This window comes from Saccopteryx bilineata, chromosome 9 (genome assembly GCF_036850765.1).
Source record: "Saccopteryx bilineata isolate mSacBil1 chromosome 9, mSacBil1_pri_phased_curated, whole genome shotgun sequence".
Taxonomy (NCBI): domain Eukaryota; kingdom Metazoa; phylum Chordata; class Mammalia; order Chiroptera; family Emballonuridae; genus Saccopteryx; species Saccopteryx bilineata.
Window position 1 is genome coordinate 80,749,400 of NC_089498.1, and position 21,983 is coordinate 80,771,382.

A 21,983-nucleotide genomic window follows, 5' to 3' on the forward strand; every position below is an offset into this window, starting at 1 on the left:
CCCACAGCCTGTGCAGAGGTCCTGAGAGGACCCAGAGAAGGTCGGATGATCTGGAAATGTTTCCAGCAAAGGAGAGCAAGCATGAGCCTGGTTTTCATGGCCATGTGGAACAGAGGGGCTCTTTACTGCCACAGGAATCACCTCTGGGCCTGGTTAAACTGCAGGTTCTACATAGGCAGGTTAGGGCAGGGCCTGAGAGCTCTGCCTTTCTAACAAGCCCCTGGATGCACAAACGGATGCCGGTGCCAAGGCTGACCAGAGGCAGCAGGTGGGATGCGAAGGAGGCCAAGGCAGAGGCCTGGAAGGGAGCCGACACACTCCGGGGTGGGCCTGGGCCGTGCATTGTCTGTGTCCCTCCCAAGAACACCATGAGCGCAGATTGTGTTTACTCTGTGACCCAGCCCCACTGGGTCATGGAGACCACTTGGAAAGAACTTCCAGTAAAATCACCCAAGTGATAATCAGCCTGTGGGGCCCAAGAGAGACAGAAATTTGTCCCTAACACAGCCTTCCATTCTCCTGGAGCTTGTCAAGGCCCCAGACTCACACTTTCTCCCTGCAAAATGTCCACCGCAGAGACTTGTTCCAGCCTGGAACCAGCACAGTCCTCCCTCGGTTGCAGGAGGGTGAGCAGAGGCTGGTGCCCAGCGGCCCTGAGACAGCTCTGGGCACTGGGAAGATGTGCACCGCCCCTCCCCAAGGCACCTGAGGAGACAGAGAGGGCAAGCCACCGTCCGCTCAGGGACTGTGAAAGGGCGGGGGGTACTGGGAGTCACCACCAGGCCACTGCCTCATGCTGGTCCCCTCTCCTAGCTCACACCTGAGGAGTCACAGAGGCACACGAGTGATGGAAGGCGGTGGGGGTCACTGTCCACCAGGTTCCTGATGACTGCCTGAGCCCTGCAAAGCGCTGAGCCAGGTGTGCTAACAAGGGGAGGAGCTGGGGCAGCAGAGGGTGTTCACCTGCTGGGGACTCAGCAGAAGTCCCATCCCCTTTGAGCACAGGGCCCTCGTCTGTAAATCAAGGCAGTAATGACTAGAATACGGATGGGGCGCCAGCCAGCTTGGGTTCAACTCCCAACTCTGCTCCTTAGCAGCTTTATGCCCTCGGGTAAATCACTCAGCCTCCCCCAGCCTCCTTGTGCTTATCTGTAAAATGGGATAATAGGATCAACTAAGTTAATGGGAAAGGGCTGGGAAGGGCTGGAAACAGGACCCCTACGGCCAGCACTCTGTCAGCTGCTGCTATTACTGTCAAACCAGACCTTCCAACCTGTCTATCTCAGTCTCTTTACCTAAGTTGGAAGCTGTACCAGCATGACGAGGTCACACAGTTCACCATGACCAACTGCTAGACGGTATGGACCTCACTAACAATAATAGTTAGCAGTTAACAGGCCAGAGCCAGGATGTGTGAGAGCTCCATGAGTGCTGTGGGTTAGTCCCCACGTCAACCACGAGGCTGACATTAGTCCCACCTCATAGAGGAGGAAACTGAGGGTTAGAAAAAGTAAGTAATTTGTCTAAGGTCATGGCAGAGCTATGGAGGGGCGGACAGAATACAAACCCAGGCAGTCTAGCCCAAAGCCTGCACCCCTGATCCCTCTAACGCTGCTGAGCAGCTCTGAAGGTTGAAGAGCAGTCAGGGGAAACCTCAGGGAGAAAGGGGTCTAGAACTGGCCCTGGAGGAGAGTGGACTTGGATAACCACCCGAGAAGCCAGATCAGCCTGAAGGAGACAAAGGCACACCTGTCACCCTGTGCAAGCCTGGATACCCCCAGAGTGAGCTTGTTCCCTCCCTGTCCCCTCCCCTACCGAGAGGACACTCGACAAACACTGCGAGCTGAGCTCAGCCCAAGGACTAGCTGTGGGGAGAGAGAGGGTGAGGGGCCCTGGCTTCATGGCACTGATAGATGCTGCTGCTTCCTGCCACCCCGACGCCCATGTCCACGCTGGGTGCCCAGGCTGCCCCAGAGTGTGGGCACCCTCACTCAGAAAGACCTCAGGAGGTGCTGGGAGGGTGGGTTCCTGTGGCTGCTAAGAAGCCCTCTTGCAGAACCAGAATTCAGGGCCTCAGCCTCCTTCCCTTTAAAACACAGCCCAAGGCTGTGAACCCTGAGACCCAAACTTGAAGGCTGATGAGCCCAACATTTCAGGGAAGTCTGGGTGACTATGGCTCTGGAACAGAGCAGCCACAAGGCTGGGCGCCGATCCCAGAAGTCCGCTTCAGGATCGCTACACACCTGCTCCAGGTGAAATCACCCTCCCTGACAGGCACCGGAGGCCGGCCTGCTGGTACCTTTGGGCCAGGCAAAGACTCAACCCTCGTATGCATAGTCCACTCCCCAAAGTGTCAAGTTCGTGAGTTAACATTAGTTCTCCCTAACTGACATATAACTCAGTATCCTCCAGAAAGTTTTGGAAGAAAAATAATGAGCTTGCTGAAACATCATAGTGAGGATGCTTATTTCCCGCTTTTTGAGGTATACAAATGAAATCTGTGTAGGGAACATGAAGCTCAGGCAGGACCTCGTGGGCCATAAAGAGGCACTGAGTTCTGAGTGAGATGGAAAAAACCTCTAGGTTTGAGTAGAGGGGCGACCCGGTCTGACACTCTGACAGGATCACAGGTAGAGAAGGGTGGAAGCCGGGAACCCAGTCAGACAGCAAATGCAACACCAAGAACACTGTGCTGGCAGCCAGGAAGGGAGTATGCAAGTAGGGCTGGTGAGAAGGGGCTGGCCTGGGGGGTATCTTGGATGTAAAGCTGAAAGGGTCTGCTGACAGACTAAATGTGGAATAGGAAAGGAAGGGATGGGAAGAATGACTCCAAGGTTCTCAGCCTGGAAGGGGAAGGAGGAGGCTGGTGTTACTGAGGTGGGAAGCCTGCAGGAGGAAGAGCAGGCGGAGGGAGGTGGGGAATCATGAGTTCAGGTCTGGCCAAGCTACGTTTGAGGCAACTACAGACACCGAAGTGGAGATGTCAGATAAGCAGCTGGATATATGGGCTGAAGTGCAGGGGTGAGGCTGGGACTACATCTCTCATTTGGGAACTGTCAGCACATGCTCTGCATTAAAAGTAATGAGACTTGATGGGACAACCCAAGGAGGGAGTGTGGACAGGGAGGGTAGTGGAGAGATCCAAGGAATGAGCATTCGGGGCTGCAGGTGAAAAGAGGAATCAACAAAGACGACCAAGGAAGAGCAGGCAGGGAGGCAGGAGAGCCAACGGGCCGAGCAGAGACTGGACACAAAGGCATGTGGTAGGGGCTTAGAGGTGGGCTCATATGCCCAGGACGCTTGATGATGAAGGTAAGAGGGGCATACAACTCTCCTGACTTCTGCTCGAATTGTACCTGCACTCCACCTACTCCCTGAACTTTCCTAGGTATCAAGTGGACAGAAATTATTCAGGCAGCGTTAAGGACAGTCATCAATGTATACAGGTTTTGGCTCAAGGGTGTTTCTTGAATGTAGTGCCACACTGACTATTTACAGCAACTAACATTTTTTGAGTACTTCAGGAAAGGCACTATTTATAAAGATTATTTCATTTAATCCCCCTAACAACCTTATGAGAAAGAGACTATTAACAACCTATTTTCTAGATGACGAAATACAGGCTCAGAGAGGCAAATAACCAAGTAACCTGCTCAATAACACAAAGCTAGTAAGCAGTGGGTCCAGATTCAAACACAACTCTTCATCCACTAACTCTACTACCTCCTTTCCATAAGATCAGAAAAACTGAAACTCACCAATTCCTCCTCCCATGGACAGCAGAGGATGGCAACAGCCATCCCTCGCTCAATGGCAATGTTTAGGTGAGAAGCATTTGGAGTCACAACTGATGGCTCAGAAACTCTGATAAGCAGTTGTGCCAGGAAGAGGCTTAGGAGGCAGCATTCATCACTGTGGCCAAGGTTATGTCTTCCAACAGTGGGAAAGAAGGAAGGGAAGGAAGGCTGGTTTCTAGTCATCTCTGCTGCACCTCCTCTGCCAGCCTTATCTTCTGTTCTTGGCTTCTACCCTCCAACTTGTCACTCCTCAGGCCATCAACTAACCTTGGTCCACCCAGGGAAGACCAGTACAATCTCTGGAACAAACTAGATCAGTATTTCCATCTTGGCTTAGAAAGCACCAGGAGGTAGAATGAACCAATGGGGTTTGAGAAACCTGATCAGAATTCTAATGACCAGACTGAATGCAAAGAACTGAAAAAGATGTTTCACTCTCACTATTCCCTTAATGCCATGTCATCCATCACATGGCTATTTTTTCATTAATCTCCAATCAGGGTAAGCTGAGGAGTCAGCCAGAGGAAATGACAGCTCAGGGGACAGCCTGAGTCTCATAGCATGAGCTGGGAAGTGCACAAGGATTTAATACCCCAGGCTAGACAGGTCAGGGACATTTAGTCCACAAAGGCTGCAAAGGAAAAGTCTTGTCTTCATCAGCAACGAGCTGTTTCTGCCCCTTCTTCTTCCAACAGCATCAGCACCACTCTCCTTATCTGCTTTGTGTGGTACCTTGAAAATCACTGATCAAGACAACTCAGCCTGGGTCTTCAGGACTCAGATCACAGAGAAATGCCCACTTCCCTAACACTGCCCCACAATATTCCTGCTCAGTATGAACCCACCAAGAAGATGCCTGCCAGAGGGGAGGGAGGTACACAGTACCTCTGCACAGTGGGAAAGGCACAGGATCAAGAGCTGGATGGACCTGGGCCTCTCATTAATATGGCCAACTATTATTGGGTGACCAGGGGCAAATAACTTTTCTGATCCTACTGTTTGTACATCTGTACACTAGGACTATAAAAAGTCTTTATCTGTAGTTCACAGATGGTTGTGCCAAGCAAATAAAATCAACAGATGCTGAATGTGCTTCGTAAGTGTAAAAGAACTGCTCACAAATGTTCTGTTCCAACTTGCTCAAGAGACCCTAATCTCTCTGTTCCCTGACTCCACTGCTGATCTTTCCAGTTCCCTTCATTTTCCTCCTCTTGACCACTAGCCTCTTCTCTATCAGAAATTCCATCTCCTTTTTTTCTACTTATTCAAAACACAAACAACACAGGGAAATGTATAAAAAGGAAAGGACTTTAAGATTCCCATATCACACATACAGTGATCTACAGACTCGATGCAATCCCTTCAAAATTCCAATGACATTTTTTGCAGTAATAGAAAAACCTATCCTAATTTTAATCGGAATTCCAGATAGCCAAAACAATCTTAGGAAAGAATTAAAACCAATGTAAAACACTTACAGATTCCAAAACTTCCTACTAAGCTACAGTAATCAAAACAGTGTAGTACTGGCATAAAGACAAACATATAGATAGAGAGGCGAGAAATAAACCTTTGCGTAGATGGTCAAATAATTTTTGGCAGGAGCCAAGACCAGTCTTTTCAAGAAATGATGCCAGGAATACTGAATATCTACGTGCAAGAGAATGAACTTGGACCCTTTACACCATATACAAAAATTAACTCAAAGTGAATCAGTCTAAAAGGTAAGAACTAAAACTATAAAATTCCTAGAGGAAAATACAGGGCAAAAGCTTCATCACATTGCATTTGGCAATGATTTCTTGGGTTTGACACTGAAAGCACAGGCAACAAAAGAAAAAAATAGACACACTGGGTTTCATTAAAAATGTTTAATTTGGATCTGACCGGTGGTGAAGCACTGGTCAGGGCATCGAACTGGAATACTGAGGTCATCAGTTTGACACTCCAAGTTTGCCCAGTCGAGGCACATAAGAGAAGCAACTACTACGAGTTGATGCTACCCCACCACTTTCTCTTTCTCTTTCTCTTTCTCTCTCTCTCTCTCTCTCTCTCTCCCCCCCACTCCAAAATCAATAAATAAAATCTTAAAAAAAAACTTTTTTAACTTGGGCATCAAAAGATGCCATCAAGGGGCTAGGAACCAAGCGGTTGGGGCGGAAGGTGGTTCCCACGTGTTGCGATCCTTGGGGTAGCCGGCCTGACTCCTGGCTGACGTCCTGGGCCTGATGCCGAAGATCAGGTCAGGGGCGAGCGGCCGCCGCCGTGAGCTGCAGAGCGCCAGAGGACTCATGTTCAACACGGGGATTGGGCAGCGCATTTTGAAAAATCCTTATTGTTAACAGCATTATCGACAAGGCTGCCTTAAGATCAACAGATGTAGTACTGGAAGTGGGACCTGGAACTGGCAATATGACTGTTAAGTTGCTAGAAAAGGCAAAAAAGGTAATTTCCTATGAACTCGACCCAAAGCTAGTAGCTGAACTTCACAAAAGCGTTCAGGGCACACCTCTGGCCAGCAAACTTCAAGTAATGGTGGGTGATGTGTTGAAAACCGATTTGCCATTTTTTGATGCTTGTGTGGCAAATTTACCTTATCAGATATCTTCGCTTTTTGTTTTCAAGCTGTTGCTGCACCGACCTTTTTTCAGATGTGCTATACTTATGTTTCAAAGAGCATTTGCTCTCCGACCAGTTGCTAAACCTGGAGATAAGTTGTACTGCAGACTCTCAATTAATACACAGCTTTTGGCATGGGTGGACCATCTAATGAAAGCTGGAAAGAATAACTTCAGGCCACCACCCAAGGTTGAATCCAGTGTTGTAAGAATAGAACCTAAGAATGTGCCGCCACCTATCAATTTTCAGGAATGGGATGGCCTAGTAAGAATCACCTTTGTTAGGAAAAACAAGACACTGTCTGCTGCATTTAAGTCAAATGCAGTACAGCAGCTATTGGAAAAAAATACAGAATTCACTGTTCGATCCGTAATACTATAGTACCAGGAGATTTCAGCATAGCAGGTAAAATACAGCAAATCCTAACCAGCACAGGTTTTAGGGACAAGCGGGCCCATTCCATGGACATAGATGACTTTATCAGATTGTTACATGGATTCAATGCAGAAGGTATCCATTTTTCTTAGGTATTAGGAAAACAAAATTTTTCAAACTCAAGAAAAGAAACTTGGATCATTTTTAATAATTTGAAAAGATGAAGTATGCTTATCATCCACTGGGACATTGCTGGACTATATTTGATTTAATACTACTGTTGTTAAGAGTTATTACCCTGAATTTCTAACATAATTAAGTCAATTTTAAGTACCCAAGTTATTTTGATTGTGGTTGACATAGGGCAGGGTCCTGTCTATACAAGATAAACGTCAAGAGCCGCAGACACACACAACTTTACATTTAAATGTATCATTTCTTTTTTTTTTTAAGGTTTTATTTATTCATTTTAGAGAGAGAGAGAGAAGGGCAGGGGGAGGAGCAGGAAGCATCAACTCCCATATGTGCCTTGACCAGGCAAGCCCACGGTTTCTAACCAACAACTCTCAGGGTTCCAGGTTGATGCTTCATCCACAGCGCCACCACCACAGATCAGGCCACTCTTATATTTTTACATTATAATTACTGTGAGGACCTCTTTAGGCCTTTGTCTCTCATGTTGTAAAGTTAAAATATGCTTAACCGAGTCACATATTCCTCATATCCTTTCTCCTTGTAATTCATGTGTACAGTAAAACAATTTTCTTAAAATGTTTTGTTTCTCTGTTTATGCTATAAAACTTCTACTGCCTACTCTTTTAGCTATCCTGTAGCATCACAGCATCAAGGTTCTGGGTAAGACTGAGTCTGCCACTGAGACCATGTGGTGCCGGACATATCACATCTGGGCATGACTCCTTAACCTGTAAAATGAGGACGCTCAACTAGACTAAAATGAATTATAAATAAGATTGTATGTTTTTTCTTGGGGAGACTGTCATAGGTTTAATGACATTTCCAAAGGTTTTGTAAATCAAAACTTGATTTAAAATTTTAAAATGTTTGCCCTTCAGCTTCAAAACAAAAAAACGCAACCACTCCTTTTCCCTACAGGACCCCTGTATTCCTATAACTTCTGGCTAATTAAAATTTCTAGTACTTTTTCATATACCTGATGCTTAGTTTAAGCTACTTTTAAAATATAAGGTTCAGAATTTCAAAACATGTCTTAACCAAGTTTTAATTAAATCTTTATCAATAATAATAGTAATATATATAATATCTGGTTATTTTATTTTATTTTTTTTAATTTTTATTTTATTTATTCATTTTAGAGAGGAGAGAGAGAGAGAGAAGAGAGAGACAGGGGGGAGGAGCTGGAAGCATCAACTCCCATATGTGCCTTGACCAGGCAAGCCCAGGGTTTCGAACCGGTGACCTCAGCATTTCCAGGTCGACGCTTTATCCACTGCACCACCATAGGTCAGGCTCTGGTTATTTTATTTATATAAGGAAATAAAAATACCTTCATTCTTTATGCCCTCCAAAAAAAGATACCATCAACAGTAAAAAGGCAATATACAGAATAGGAGAAAATATTTAAATCACAAATTGATAAGGGGTTAATAATCAGAAAATATAGAGAACTCTTAAAACTCAACAATAGAAAATCAACCTGATTCAAAAATAGGCAAATAAAGTGAATAAGTTCTATTTCTCCAGAGAATATATACAATCAGCCAATAAGCACATGAAGAAACGTTCAACATCACTAGTCGCTACAGAAATGCAAATCAAAACCACAACGAGATACTACTTTAAACCTCTTAGAATGGCTGGCTTCTGTCAAAAACAACAACAAAAAAAAAACAAAAACAAACAAGAAAACAATCCATGTTACTGAGAATGTGGAGAAATTAGAACTCTTGTGCACTGTTGGTGAGAATGTCAAATGGTATAGCCACTTTACCTGACTGGAGGTGGCACATTGGATGGAGCATTGACCTGGGACACTGAAGTCTCAGGTTTGAAATCCCGAGGTCGCCAGCTTGAGCATGGGATCATCAATGTAATCCCAAAGTTGCTGGCTTGAGCCCAAGGTCTCTGGCTTGAGCAAGGTGTCACTGGCTCAGCCTGAATCCCCATCCCCTGTAAAGGTACGTACAAGAAGCAATCAATAAAGTGACACAACTATGACTTGATGTTTCTCATCTCTCTCCCTTCCTTTCTTTCCCTCTCTCTCAAAACAAAACAAAACAATGGTATAGCGACTTTGAAAACTAATATAGTGATTTCACAAAAAATTAAAAATAGTATTACCATATGATGCAATAAATCCATTTCTGGCCATTTACCAAAAAAAACTAAAAGCAGCATCTCAAGAGACATTCCTATACCCATATTCATAGCAGCATTATTCACAATACAATGTGTAAGCAACACAAGTACACACTGACTGATGAATGGATAAGCAAAATGTAGTTTATATATACAATGGAATTCTAGTCAGCCTTAATAACGTAGGAAATTTGGACATATTCTACAAGATAGATAAATTTTTAGCATCATGCTAAGTAGAATAAGCCAGTAACAAAAAGATAAATACTGTTTGATTCCATTTATATGAAGTACTTAGAGGAGTCAAAATCATGGAGACAGAAAGTAGAGTGATAACTGTCAGAGGCTGGGTAGGAAGAAAGAAATGGGAATTATTGTTTAAGGGTCCAGTTTCAGTTTTACAAGATGAAAGGAATCCTGGAGATAGATGGTGGTGATGGTAGCACACTATGAATGTATTTGCTACCACTGAAATATATATTTTAAATTATAAAGATGGTAAATTTTATGTGTGCCTTACCAAAAAAATAAAGTGGGACCCCAAAATCTCCCTCCCTCCCTCTCCATTATAGTTATTATCCAGAATCTCTGGTCCTTCAGGGCAGTCCAATCCCATTAGCTTCACACAATTCTATCATGACTTTGGTCCCTACAACAAGAGAAAGCCCCACCTCCTCAGCCCTGAGACTCAAGAATGCCCAAGGTTCTGAGCACAAGCAGGGATGAGCTTCTGGAAACTGCCCCCAGTAATTACAAACAGGAAAGAAGAGGGAAAGTCAAGAAGTAAAGAAGACAATCAGGATACTCCTGCAAGATCTCGCCTGAGCCACCAGTCAAGGAGTGCAGGCCGAGAGGGGACAGGAGACTGTGCAGCGGCGAGGACGGGATCCGGGAGACCATGGCGGGGGGGGGGGGGGGGGGGGGTGGAGGAAGAGCTGGGGTTTCGGGTAGGGTGTCTGGGAAGGTACTACAGTAAACAGAGGAAGAAGACTTAAGACCAGTTAAGAGGGATAATGAGATTAGAATTCAAGTTGAGTTAAGAGAAATAAATCAGATACAAAAAAGGAAAAAACAAAAATGATTCAGGTTGAATGTGCTAAAGAAAATCCCTGTCCAGAGGCCTGGTGATGGTCAGACACCAGCGTCTGGAGCTGGGGAGAAAGTTCCAGGCTAATGCAGTCCACATGGGAGTCACCCCACAGATGTGAGTTACAAGTCCAGGGTCACTAAATGGTAATGTGCAGCCCCTGGGTAAGAGAAAAGGAAGGAAGGGGGAGGGCCAGAGCTAGGACTTCCTAAATAGCACCCATGTAGGAAATACTGTTCCAGGCACACACAGGACAAAATCCTGGGACATAAGACATGTGAAGATACAAGAAGGAATAGAAATTTCTGGAAGAGACACAATAGATACAGAAAGATCACTCAGGGGGACAGAGGAACAAGAGAAAGAAATCTTCTAGAAGGCAGAGAGACAGAAAGTGGTTGCAGAGTCCAGACTGCCACACCAGTGCTGGAGTGGGTCACAGAACGCAAAGAAACATTAGATTTGGTCAACGTAAGGCAATGATGGCTTTGGTTTCCCCATCAGAATCGGAGGGCTTGGATTACACACGAAACGGCCATGTCTCATAATAACTGCCTGAAGTACTAAGTTCAGTGCTGAAAGAACGTGAGGCCACACCTGGCTCATTAGGAAAGGAGCCCACAATGGTCAGTAATGACTGCTGAGGGCAAGACCGAGGCAAGCATCACATCCAGTCTGGGTGGTTCCTAATAGGGTCCACCAACAGAAACAGTTTCATAGTGGTCGGTTCTCAACAAGCTTACTCTAAGTAGTCTTCCAAATCTATTCTGTTTCTCGACATTTTTCATTTCTTAAATTTTTTAAAAGGTTTTATTTATTGATTTTAGAGAGATGAGAAAGAGCAAGCAAGAAGGGGAAGGGGGTGGGGATAGAGGGTGGGAAGGACCAGGATGCATCAACTTGTAGTACTTGCTTCCCATATGTGCCTTGATCGGGCAAGCCCAGGGTTTTGAACTGGCGACCTCAGCGTTCCAGGTCGACGCTTTATACACTGTGCCACCACAGGTCAAACTTGACATTCTTTAAATGACACCAGGAATAAAAGGGCCCTCAGAGGAAAATAGAAGGACAATGATCTCTTCCCACCTATTCTTCTGAGGCCCTGAAAACAGAGTGCAGAGCTGGGCCCTTCCTAGCATCCTGGGAGGCCCTGCCCAAAGCAGACGGGTGTCCACCTCAGATGAGCTACAGGACCTTTATGCACCTTCCTCTTGGATAAGGTGGCACCATGCAGGAGGGTTCACCTCTTATTTACATGGCACCGTGGGTGGGTTTTGAAAGGGTGACCTTCAGAAGTGGGTGGAAAGAATTCATTTCCGAAACCATAGGGACCTTTCCGAGTGTTTTACAAAAAGGACAGCTGCACACTCTCACCAACAGAAATCCGCTCAGGTATCAAATGTTCCCCTTTGTCACTCCCAGAGCGAGGGGAGGAGCTTCTAATAAGAAGCTGGGCAACAGACCCGCTTCACCAACACACTCAGGCAGTGAGTGTTGTTACTTGTACAGCCACCTCCAGGCCCCACCAAATAAAGGGGAAACACCTCAAGCATCCCTCTTGCTAAAACCAGTAACAAAGAGTTCCATCATGCTCCTGTTCCACACCTAGTATTCCAGCAAATCCGGTGCTCACAGGGTGCATGACCAGTCATGTACCATTGCTCAAACAACAGACTCACGGTCATTCCTTCTTCAAATACAGAAAAAAGAGCTACCCTACCCCACCCTAGACCAAATCTGGTCACACAATGTCTTCAAATTGCCCCAAGTCAACTCCAAGAAACGGGAGGATATAAGAGAAGTATTTCAAACGCACAAAGGGGAGTGGGTACCTTCCACACAGAAGCAGCCCTCAGGAAAAAAGTTGATCTTAGGTAACAAGAGAAAAGTATTTTACTATTTTGTGCAAGGAGAGAAAAAACAAAATCCATATCTACAACCACAGAGAACAGCAAACGAAACCACTCTGGTCCCCAAAGGTGCCAGCTTCCCCTCCTTCCTGGTCCTCTGGCCATCTGCAAGCAGCCCTGCCAGCTACATGCCCAGTGTCCTCCCTGTGGACGGGAAACCCCAGCTTGCATCACTGTGCTTGCCACCCCCAGGCCCAGTGTAGCTCAGGCTTGAAGAAAGAGTAAGAGTTGGCTCTATGTTTTCCAGTTACACTTCAGCCTCCTCAGAGATGAAGAGGACCCCGATACCACCCAGTCCTGGCATTCTGCAGATGTCCAGGGGAGGCACAGCCGAGCCAAGTCATCGCACTGAGCTGGAGACAGTGCCAAGGTCAGCTTCAGCACCTCTCACCATTACAGAACCATGCATAACAGAAATAACTGCTGTGAAGGGCTGAATTGTGTTTTCTCCAAAAGTCCTCCTATGTTTGAGGTCCTAACCCCCAGTACCTCTGCATGTGACTATTTTGGAGATAGGGTCTTGTTGGTCAAATAAGTTTGTAAACATGATATATATGTTTGCTCGCTTGTGACTTATAATGGGTGTGGGGGACAGGCTATAAGCAGGCCAGGCTGTTGTAGCCTGAGGTTTGGTTTTGGGACTAAGCTTTTCCCCACACCCTTGACTGATTGTATGATCTGGGTGGTGCACTCTCATGAGAAATCCAATTATGCCTTGGATAAGTGACTTTGTATTGGAGACTTCCTTGTTTGTATATTGGATTAAGGGATTTTGGTTTTCTACACTATAAAGTGGGACAGACCAGGAGCTCAGACACACAGTTCCTGCTATCACAATTGCAGGGGCTCCCCTGATCCCTTGCCCTTCATGGGAAGAGCTGGTTTTCTGCTTTTCCCTTGTCTTCTTTTGTGGTTTGCCTGTCTTGGTGAGACACCAATAAATAGGATGGCCCCCCATCCTCTGACTTTGCCATTTCTTTATCGCCTGCCCGAATCCAATGAGAACCTGCATGTGAATGGTCACGATGACGGCTCCTGGTCTTACAGGTCTAAAAGAAGTAATTAAGTTAATATGAGGTCAGTATGGTTGGCCCTAATCCTTATAAAAGGAAATTTGGCCACAGACACATATATCACAGAGTGTTGGGCAGATAAAATGTATTATGCTCACTTTGTTAAAGATAACACAAGGAGGCCTTTGCCCAGGTGATATTAATGTGTGTTGGGGTGGGCTAAAGGCAGGCGGAATCTTTGTAGCCTGGGGCTTGGTTTTGGGATTAAGCCTTTCCTACCCTTTTTGATGTGGGGCGGTACAATCCAATCATGCCTCAGAAAGTGACTTTGTATTAGAGACTTCCCTATTTTGTATATTGGATTAAGGGTTTTGAATCTACACTATAAAATAGGGGTAGAACAGGAGTTTGGGCTCTTGGTTCCTGAGATTATCATTAGAAGAGAGAGCAGAGGAGAGAGAGAGAGGAGAGCAGAGAAAGGCCACGTGGAGGAGGCCAGGAGAAGCAGCCAAGATGGCGGAGTGCTGAGTGAGATACCAGTTTGTGTAGAGTTTGTATCTGGGATAAGGAAGGAGATGGGGAACTGAGGAGAATAAGGCTGGTGAGCTAGAAACCTTTGATTCTAGGAAACTCGGATAAGTCAGTGGCTTTGTGAGCACTGAGTGTGACTGGGTTTTGGAGCCCAGTGTGTATTTTTACTTGCCCGCTGGGTGCAAGGTAGGATTAAAGGCTATGGCCCACCAGTTTTTGGCTCCATGGTTTCTTTACCGACTGTCCAAATCCAATGCGAACCTGCATGGGCCGGGTTGCCATGTTGGTGGCCCTGGCCCCGGCCACTGGCTTTACACAGAGGAAAGACCATTTGAGAAGACAACCATCTGTAAGGGAAAGAGGCTTCAGAAAACCAACCCTGACTTCTAGCCCCCAGGACTGTGAGATAGTAAATGGCTGCTGTTAGAAGCCCCCACCCCCACCCCCAGTCTATGGTACCTCGGTACCTCGTTGCAGCAGCCCTGCCACTCTAACACTGTTGCTACTGCGCTAGGTTCTGCGCAGCCCTGTCCAATGTAGACATCATCCACAGTGAAAGCCTTGAAAAAACCACAAATTAACATGGTATCTTACTTAAAACTCTCAGTACTTCAGGAAAGAGGCGCTGCCTTTAGTCCCAATTTACAGCGATCCTTAAATTCAGAGAGGTTAAGGAACTAGCCCTAGATCAATCAGCTAGACTTGAAACCAGATGTAGCCTGCAACCTCTAACTTCTTCTGAGCTGCTGCTAAGGAAACCCTGCTTCCTCTGCCCTTCCCTCATCCACCCGGCAGCTGCAGTATGACCCCCTGGATGGCCCCGCCCCTCAGACCAGGGTCTGAGGCCACTGCACCTTCTTCCCCAGCCTCAGGCCTCTCGCAGATACTTAAGAGAATTCAAGACTTAAGAGAACTGCATCATGCAGTGTTCTGGAATCTTTTTCTTCTCCTTCTCCTTCTCCTCCTCTTCCTCCTCCTCCTCCTCCTCCTCCTCCTCCTCCTTCTTCTTCTTCTTATCTAATGAACACTACTTTGATAATCAGAAAAATATATATTCTTAAGAAAAAAAGGTTACCCTGGCCAAGATAGCTTGGTTGGTTGGAGCATCATCCTGAAGCACAGAGGTTGCCAGCTCAATCCCTGGTCAGGGCACACACAGAAACAGAATGATATTCCTCTCTCTCTCTCCCTCCCTCCCTACCTCTAAAATCAACAAATATAACTTAAACAAGAAAAAAATGTTAACAAAAGCTAAGGAATTCTATTAAATCTTCAGCCTGTGTGCAAATAAATAAGTGATCAAGGGAATATATTTGGAAAGGCTATTAAGATTTTTTTTTAAGCACAAGCAGCCTTTGCCAGTGTCCCATCACCCACTATGAGAAAAGGAACTTACGGGAGCAGAAATAAGGCTGGCAATGCCAACCATCCCAGCCAGGCTATTTCCAGAAAATACATTCCACTCTATCACATTGCAGGGAAACAAAGAGGAGACCATGGGGGACAGATGAGCAGGCTCCCAGCGACAGGCAACACATCGCCCACAGCTAGTCAGTGATTTTCATCTGAAAGTTTGAATCTCTATTGACAAGACAGGACCGAGACACGGAGCAACTCAGGCTTGAAGCCCAACAAAGCACCAATTTTCATATTTCCTAGGTCTGCTGGGCCCCCAACTTCCTTGTTTAAATGGAAACTGTCAGACAGGATTTTGTGCAAACATGTGCTTTTCTTGGGGGCAAACATTCTAAGTCTACAACTTGTTCTTTTATTTTCTGAGCTTTTTGTTCACAGCAACTACATCAAAGATGAGAGCCGTAGGTAGGGAGGACTGTCAGGAGTGCAGGAAGAGCCAGTGAATGCCTAGGAGGCAAAATGCAGCAGGAGGCTCTTTGCTCACCCAGCCTTGCAGGGTCAATCTCAAAGCAATCACCTCAAAAGGGTCCATGTGGGAAGAGACAGCTACCCCTTCTCCTGCAGCTCCTGCGTGGATGTCCCAGGCTAAGTGAGCACACCTTCCTCCAGACGACCAGTCCCGTCCTGCAGAGGGTAATGATATAGAAAAGTATGCCCCAGCCAGGTCCGGCTCTCCCGGTGTTCTAACCATGTGGGAACCACCACACTCAGCGCAGAACACAGAACGCACAGCTGCGACAAATGTGGGAGGTAGGAAAGAACCAAGAGTTGCAAGAAATTGTTGCAAGATGGGGAGCAACAAAACTATGATGACAAGAAATTCCCATAGGAAAGAATAGGGTGAAGGGGTTAAAAGAATTACTAATATTCACTGGACAAAGCTGTTGGATATAGTTTTAGTTAATGATACCGATTCTTCTGGAACCATTTTAAAGGGCCAGCCACTTTTTCATTCTAAGATCATTCACTGGAGCCTCTTAAAACAGTTCTCAAAAGACAAACCTCTGACCTGTGGTGGCACAGTGGATAAAGCGTTGACCTGGAAACACTGAGGTTGCCAGTTCAAAACCCTGGGCTTGCCTGGTCAAGGCACATATGGGAGTTGAAGCTTCCTGCTCCTCTCTCTCTCTGTCTTTCTCTCTCAATCTTTCTTTCTCTCCTCTAAAAATGAATAAATAGATAAAAGACAAACCTCTGTGCCCAAATCCACCTTTACACCATTTGAGTGTGTCAAGTAAACGAAATTCTGGGGCAAAGACATCTAGGACCATCCCAGTCCCTGTTATTAAATACAACTTCTCAAGTTTCATGTGTTAAACCGAACTGAACCAAGTCAACTAATACTTACCCAGTTCCTTTAAAGTGTGTGGTCTTTTAAAATGTGCAGTGCATTTGGGGTTTGCATTTAGGGGGAGTGTTCTCTCAAGGTAACTAAGAAGAATTGTCAAAATGGAAACATTTAAATCTCCTAAAGTCTCACTTCCCCTCTGTTTGCACCTCAAGAAGACTTGGTAAAACACTAGCACACAGAAGTGCCGGGCCCACCAGGAACCTCCCAGGTCGAGGCCACGCAGAACACCAGTGACTTTAAAACAGTAGGAAACACTGCCTCAGCAGCCACCAGAAAGGGGGATGCAGTCCCTGCAACTCTGTGTCCCACATCATCAAGAAAAACAGGGTCTGCTGTGGGCCTCCCGGCTCCCTGGGCCCCGCACAGCCTGGAAGACCTGCCTGTGCTGACTGCCGCCCTGTCCACCAGCTCACCACAGAGGCCACTTGTTTCCCATGAGTGCCCAGAACAGTGGCTCAACCAGTTAGCCCAGTTGAGAAACTGTGGTCCTGGTGGTTGGGCAGTGACAAGGGCTAGATGTGACCTAAGCAGACAATTATCAATGCAGTGTCGAGTTACCAAGCTCTGCAGATCACCTGCCAGGCGGGGAGACTGTGTAGGATTCACCTTCCAGGCCCACAAGGGGTCAGGCAGGGTCAGGTGCAGGCTGTTTCATCCCTCTACACTAAGTATTCCCTGACACTTGAGGACAGAAGAAAGGTGGTAACGTGAACAAGTCTAGAACTTGTCACATGAGTAACCTGGCCAGGTCTTGGGATACAGGATATGAGTGATAGATACATGAATTCCAAACTGCCCTCTTGATGTTCCGCTTATCTGTCAGACCTCACCCTTACTGGACTACTGACCCTGAGACAAAGGAACTCCAAAAAGTTGACAGCCCGCCCCAAGGAGGGGCTCCGGACATACCTGGGCTTTTGATTCAACACCCACATGCTCGAAGCCCCCCAAGGAGGAGCATTCCAGACATACCAGGACTTTTGCCTCAGTATCCCCTCAGGCTCTCCCAAACACTATATAACTCGCCCCTAGTCTGTAACCGGTGCTCTTCTCCCCCGGGAGAAGTGCCCGGCAGGGTTCCTTTCTTCCTTTCAATAAAGCCTGTTACTCTGGTCTTTCGGACTCCCATGGATTCCAACAATGAGGAGTTAGCCCTCCTTGGGAGGAATGTGTGGGGACATAGTTTAGTGGTCAGACACATGATGGGGAGGGGCACTACTGGCCCCAGTGGGTGGAGGGGCCAAAGATAAGGAACACCTTCAAAGCAAAGGAATATCTAAAACCCAAGAGCAACAGCTGAGACTGCTCAAAGTCAGTTTCATCTCTCCCAACTGTTCTAACCAGGCCAGAACCCCATACTCAGCAAAGAACCCCAACGAGTGTGGGTGCTAAAAAAGAACCAAGAGTTGCAAAAAGAAAAATAAATAAGAGGCTCAGAGAACAGACTCATGCCTTTACATGCCCAAAGGGTGATGATGAGAAAAAGGAAAAATTTAGAGACAGATTAAGGTGAAAAATCCAAGAGCTACCAACTGGCAGGATTCCTGATAAGATAGGCAAGAAGCTTCTCAAAGTGGATGCCCCCCACCACTGCTGATTCCAACCTACAGGATGACCACCCCCAGGATTCAGGCTGTTTCAGCTGTGGAAAACTCTTGACCTTGCAGCCAAGTCACGTGGCAATGTTCACCTGAGCTACCTTCACACCTTCTCACACTCGTCACTCCTCTCTGTTGGCACCATCCCAGTAACACCTCTCCCAGCCCAACTGTTTCAGCCACCTCCCAATTCTGCTCAGGCCTCTAAGATCCTAGCTCGGCCACATAACACCGTGGGTAAAGTACAGAACACCTCTGTTCTGCACCTCCGCTTTCTCCTCTACAATGGCTCAGAATGACTAAGTGAATAATAAATGTCAAGTATCTCAACATCAGTCCTTCCAGCTACTGGAATGTCACTGAGCACCACGTACCAAGAATGCTCCCCAGAACCCAGCTCTGCGTCACCCCAAGTGCCCAGGAGTCCCTGGCTGCACAGTAAAGCCCCCCTTGAGGCTGGCATTTGAGGGTCTTAGAGAATTGGGACCAATCTATCTGCACCCTCCCCCTGCCACCTCCCACCACCCAGGCCTCCAGCCAGGCTATAAGGCTGGGTGCTCATCACTCCCCGCCCACACCCATGCGTTCCCACCTGTACCAGCACCTCAATCTCCACCCAAGTCCTGGCCATCCCTCCACGCTCAGCTTGAAATGGAACCTCTCCAAGGAGCATCCCAGTTCCTTCCATCAGGAAATGACCTGTTATGATCTCCCTTGCCTGTTCCTCCCTGATTCTGACTGATGTCTAGTGGGCCTGGCTTCCCCTGTGAGGTGGGACCAGGGCTGGCATCCTGGGCACACGAGCTGTGCGGTCTCACAAGGCGCTGCACTTGGCTTCACACTCTTCTGTAGCCATCTTAAAATTCTTAATAACCTACGAGCAAGGGGCTGCACATTCGCAGTTTGCAGTGACCACAAATCGCATCCTTAGACCTGCTGAGGACATCTCAGGGAAGAAGCTCTTGGCTAGCCCTGCATTCCCCACAGCACACAGCAGCAGCCATTCCACGGTGGCGATTCGGTGCAGAGGAACAGAGGTGAGGGTCCAGGAGCATCTGCTCTAGGGGAGCAGTTAATAAGGGTCCCTGCCGCCTCTGGCCACTCCCCTTTCTCCCTCCCTCCTAGACACACGCACACAGGCAGAGCAGCGAGGAGAGCAGCAATTCACCTCGGGTCACTCTCTACAACCACACATCCCTCAGGTCTCCACAGGACACCAAGAAAAAGGCCCTGGGACACTACTGAAATGCAGCCCCCAGTGCTTCACCTTAATGAAACACTGGTGACCAAAAAGCCTGCTCTCTGAGGAGCTTTAGACAACCTTGACCATGACCCCCAGCATGAGGCCTGGAAAGGAAGAGCCCTGGGGGCACTGGGCCCTCACAGCCTCTCCTGCCCTGCCCCTCCTGCAGACCTGGCCCCAGCCCCGCCCCTGCCTGAAGCCTGACTGACTCGAGCAATTGGGGCCCACAGTGACCACCAACCACACCAACCACACTCTGCTCTCACAAGCGACATTTGCGGTGCCCACAAGGCCTAGACTCGGGAGGACAGACACACCCCCAGGCCAGACAGCCTAGGATCCGGGGATGGCAGCCGCTTCCCCAGGACACCCCACTAACGGGATCCCACCCCACCCTGGCTCAGACCCACAGCAGCACATCTGACGCAGGCCCTCAATCGCTCCCTACCCTGTGCACAGCCATATGCCAAACCAATTTGCAACAAAAACACTCCCTGGCCATGTAAAATAAATGTGTTTGTCTCACCGGAGAAGGAGTAATTGTTTGTGAAGAGATAAATACATAAAACACAGTAGACTCCTCTCTCTCCATCTGACTTGGAAGCACTTTCAACATAAAATTTTGATTGATGTGAGGTGTTTGAAGAGCCACAGAATGTAAAAGGCAGAGGGACTCCAAAACTCAAAGTGGTCCATTAATAAACCCATTGACAGATGGGAAAACTGAGGCTCTGCCCACCTTTGAGCTCCTAGAGCCCACCATGCTCCACTTGGACACTGCCCCTGTATACTGTATGAGCACTGACGGTTTACAAGTTGTCCCCCCAAACTGCGAGTTCCCTGCCACCAGAGTGTCACTTCTTTAATTTCTGAAGCTCTAGCATCTCTCAGAGTCAGATTACCATGGGTGCTCAACAAATAAGTGACTCACAGAGACACACCGAAGTCACACAGTCTGGGGCAAACAAAGCTGACTGTGGAGCTCTGGCTTCCTGTGTCACCTGCTTCCTGCTCTCTTCTCAGACTGAATGCAGCAGGTGCTAGATAACATGGGAAGGCACACGAACCAGTCAGCCGTGTGCTGCAGGGTTAGGGCACTGGGCTAGGGACCAGACCTCTTTCCAGCCCTGCCTCTGACATTAACATGTGGACCATGTCACTATATGAGCAGCCTCTCTTGACCTCAGTTTCTTCCATTTGCAGCTGGAGGATAAATAACCTCACCTTGCCTACCTGCCAGTATCAGAGCAAGGAGGAATGAAAGGAACGTATCCATGCTCTGAAGACAACGCGTGAGTGGGATTAGACTCCCCAGGAACACTGCCTCTTCCTCATCCACCAGGTCACCGGTAAGCAGGGAGAACAGACATTATCAGCCCCACTGAACAGATGGGGAAGAAACAAGGTCTCAGAGGCTGTGCGAGTTCCTGCAGTGCCCATAGAAACCCTTGTACTCACTCCTGTCCTAACTGACCCAGGCCACAGAGCAGGGGCCTGGGAGGGAAGGGGTCAAGGAGTGCTAGTCCCCAAGACAGCAGCAATACCAGCCAATCCCACGTCCCTCTGGGCGTCAATCCTGGCTGTGACCTGCCAGGCCCACAGCCAGTCCCCGGATGCCATAAGGAAGCACCAGCTGTGGATCATTCCATGCCTTGAGGCACAAGGACAGAACTCCAAGGAAGTTCAGATAGCCAAGGAAAGAAATAACCACACCCTATGGCCTAGAAGTCACCTAAGACACCACTGCCAGGTTTTCCAATTTTCCTGCAATTAACATTATTGACAGCAGATGGGGGAGGAGGGAGGCAGTTTTAGACCCCACCTGCTCAGTGGTCCTAAGCTGGGGACGTCCCCTCCTCCACTCCCTACTGTCTCCTCTTCCTAATGTGGCCAATTTGGTTCTTCTCACAGATGGGAGACCTCTATCCCTCAACAAGCGGAGCAAGTACACAAGGCTCTATTTCTAAACCCCAGGCCACCGACCAAAGGGTTTCACACAGGGAGCTATTGGTAGAAGATGGTGCAGACTGCCACGTCTACTGGTACCCCCTGCATGGTGGTTAGGCCTCCATCAGCCACTTAGAATCTGAATCCTAGCCTGTGTGTGTATAAGGACATGCGTGCGCATATAAACCTGTCAGCTATCTGCACGGGCAGTCTGTGTCCGGGAGGGTTACCAGTGTGGGCTTTACAGCCACCTGCCTGCTGGGAATTCCAGATCATGCATTCTGTGCGACCAGAGGGCACCTTCCCTAACCTCTCTGTGCCTCACTCTCCTCACTGGTAAAACAGGGATCACAGAAGTACCTGCCTCCCAAGGCTTTTGTGAGGATGAAGCGAGATAACATTTGGCCCTGTTTGGCATACAAGGAAAGCTCCATTTCCCCCCAGCACAGTGTTAACAGTGTTGCCGCAGGGGTTTTGTGTGCTTTTCTTTTTCCTTCTTCCTTAAATTTCCTGCATGAATATGCAAGCTTTACTGTCAGCAAAGAATAAAGCTTTATGTTTATTTTTTTGAGATGGAGTAGGAAGAACAACTCAGAATCCCAAGGAACCCCTTCCTCCAAGCACTCGGTGCTGAGGCAGCCCTCTCGTGCCACCGTTTCCAGGGACGCCCCTGCAGGCCAGAATCCCTACCGCCCAGGGCAGCCCCAGCGTTCAGCTGCCCGCCACCACTACACCTCTTCTCCACCCTGTTCACCCAGT

General features: G+C 47.6%; 1 protein-coding gene and 1 pseudogene across 2 annotated transcripts in view; one reads left to right on the plus strand and one right to left on the minus strand.

Annotated features, from left to right (window-relative positions):
• The window catches only part of DLG5 (discs large MAGUK scaffold protein 5), a 116,971-nt gene that overhangs the window by 67,701 nt on the left and 27,287 nt on the right, over nt 1–21,983 (minus strand). The window lies entirely within an intron of this gene.
• On the plus strand, nt 6,026–6,961 carry LOC136312992 (probable dimethyladenosine transferase pseudogene; annotated as a pseudogene).